The sequence below is a fragment of the Triticum aestivum genome, chromosome 4B, assembly GCF_018294505.1.
Source record: "Triticum aestivum cultivar Chinese Spring chromosome 4B, IWGSC CS RefSeq v2.1, whole genome shotgun sequence".
NCBI classification, from domain to species: Eukaryota; Viridiplantae; Streptophyta; class Magnoliopsida; order Poales; family Poaceae; genus Triticum; species Triticum aestivum.
The window spans coordinates 657,098,079-657,100,919 of NC_057804.1; the positions used below are offsets into that span (position 1 = coordinate 657,098,079).

Consider the following 2,841-nt stretch of genomic DNA (forward strand, 5'->3'; position numbering starts at 1 on the left):
ACTCATGTTCTCCATTGCCCCCCTCTTCTCCCGATAGCTGCCATCGTGTCCTCTCCCTGTCACCCACCCTCCCGTCGGCTCTGCCGGCCAGGGAGAAGGGAGAGAGGGCTTGTATCCTCCGCATCCTTTCTTGCATATCTTTTTCCTTGACATGGCATGAAGTTGGATGTGGAGGTACTCAGCAAAAAAAAAAAGTCGTATGTGTAGGATTATTATGTCAGACGTGGGGGAATAATCCACCGGCTGTGACGAAGGCGTAACCTATTGTGGAAGGCGTAAGCGTTTTCTATCTCTGATTCTCTCTGTAGCTATCCCGTGCTCACCTCCGGCGATTGCCGCGGCGGCAACCCCAACTCGCCACCCCGTTTGTGACGCGGATGCGGCGCCGCCATAGGATGACGCCGGAGACGGGAAGCATCCTCCCGCCTCATCTCCTCCGCGGGCTCCAGCCCCCTCGAGCAGCGAGCTGCCTGCGGGGGAGGAGCGGCAGCGTCGGCGGGGCAGTGGGGAGCTGCGGTGGAGGAGCGGCAGGAAGTGCAAGTCGCGACGCCGGATTCAGGGGAACAGAGGTGCCGCGTGCCGCGGGCGGTGGCGGTGCGCGGCATAGTGGCAGAAGGAATGCCTAGCACCCGCCTGGTGCCGGCGGCAGGGGGAGCAAGGGGCGGTGGGGCTCTAGCACCCGCCGCCACATCAAGCTCGGCGAGCTCCAGCTCCCTGGACATGCCGCCGATGTGCCGCTCTTTCACTGAAGGTGTTGGTATTGTTCTTGTCTGATACTACCTGTTTACTGAAGATTATTTTGTTCAACCTATCTGATGCAAAATCACCAGATCCAACTTTACTTGTTTTGACAAGCTGCACAAGTGTTCTGCAACATGTCTTTTCTAGTCGGGTTGTACTACAATCTTTGGTTATGGTAAAAATACTTGAAATGTGATTAAGAAATACTGCAATAATGTACAAAGCTGCATCAGAAGCTGCTATCGACCGGCGCCAAAGCTTAATCAAGCTCTGTGTATTTCTTTGTTACCTTTGAATGGAACCTGACAGGATCAAGCTCCTAAGATTGTTGAGCTGTTGTACTTTAGACCAATTTTCAGAGTTCATTCCTTTCTGCGGAAAAGGTCTCCAGATTGTGTTGATTGTTTGGAATGACTAGTGCCGCTTCAACCTTTTTTCTAGCATTAGACTTGCTTGGACTTTCTGTTTTTTCTTCTTCTGATTTTTGATCCTCCAATCTGGAACAAACCGCCTCGACAGAGCTCACCTTGGGAGGTCTTGTGTGTGGGCATGCAGCTTGATTAATTTGTATACTTTGTGTCAACCTTGAAACAACACTAATAAGCTTATGAACGCTATCCTGGTCAGTTTGTTTAGTTTGGAGATTAAAATGTCTGGAGTTGTACAGTGAATAATATTTGGTTTTGTTAAAGTTACAATCAAATAACGTGCTATAAATGGTTTCAGATGAAGTAGTATGCTGTGTGGAGTACCACTTGGAGACAACTTCAGGCAGTAGAAAGACCAGGTTAGTTTCAGGTGAAAAGATAAACCAGGAGTAGGTTGGAAAAATGAGTGAAACAAGATTGCTTTCGTTTTATGTTCGGAGAGCTCATATGCTGTAAGCTTTCTGATATTTCTGCATCAACAATTTTTCAGGTTCTTAGGTGAAATTTACATTTACATGCAAAGACGCTGGAAGTTGGTATTACTATACCTGATTAATCGCCGAAGTAAAAAAAAAAATCATCATAGTTAATAACTGGATGCTGCATAAAAGAACCTGAGTAATTTTTCTGATAGTAAAGAGAGAATCATGCAGATCAGACCTGAGGAAACGTGAGGGAGATCCCATGGATGGATGGCTGATCTGATACCTAAAATTGCACTGTAAAATCCCTCTCAAATAACTGTTGCTTCACGTAGTGGAGCTTGAAACCGTCATTGTCCTCGCAACATATTTAGTATATTTTGCAATGTAATACTCCTTTCAGCGTGAACCTAATTGAGAAAAATATAAATGACAGGGAAAGGGAGAATATTTCTAAACACAATGACTTGTTCGAGGTGATATTACTACATTTTTGTTGCAATGAAATACTACAAATAGAGCCACTAGTCACTATCTAACTGAGTGCTGCTGTTGCCATCCGAATAAAGCCTGTACTGTCTTAACATGCCTGGCCAAAATGAGAGATGAATGGAGACAAGGATGAACATGTAGTAGAGGCAACTAGTAAGTCACTGACCTGTATGCTCTTCCTGTTCGTAATAAGATAGAGTCTTACTCTAGCATCCCATTCACTTGAAGCTCTAAGATAGAGTCTTACGCCCGTTATTGATTTTCTAGAATCCTTAAAAACCTAACAGAAAAAAGTTACAATGCTTTTAAGATCTGGAGGCAAAAAAATTCGAAAAAAATGCAAAAAATAAATAAATTAGCAATGGCGCACTAGTGCATGGTGCGCGACTGCTATTTTCCCGCCTTCAAAATTCAAAAAAATACAAAAATAAAAAATAAGTTAGCAATGGCGCACCTTATGAATAATGCGCCACTACTATTGTCCCGCCTTCACAATTCAAAAAAATAGCAATGGCGCACCAGTGCATGGTGCGCCACTGCTAAGTTGGGACAGAAGTTTAAAAGGGCCGGCCAGCCACTTACCCCTTCATTCTTCTCCTCCTCTCCTCCACTCCATCTCCTCCTCTCCTCCTCTCCGGCGACCTCCTCCTCCTCACGGTGCTCCTCCTCCGGTGACCTCCTCCTCACGGTGCTCCTCCTCCGGCGACCTCCTCCTCCCTCCTATCCTCCTCACGGTGCTCCTCCTCCAGCGACCTCCT

The 2,841-nt window shown here is 46.3% G+C and overlaps 1 protein-coding gene across 1 annotated transcript in view; it reads left to right on the forward strand.

Annotated features, from left to right (window-relative positions):
* Window positions 1-255: 255 nt before the first annotated feature.
* Window positions 256-2,841, forward strand: part of LOC123093935 (aspartic proteinase Asp1) — a gene marked incomplete in the record, with an annotated part of 8,138 nt that continues 5,552 nt past the window's right edge. The window contains 3 exon segments of the mRNA XM_044515996.1: window positions 256-751; window positions 1,468-1,528; window positions 1,660-2,828.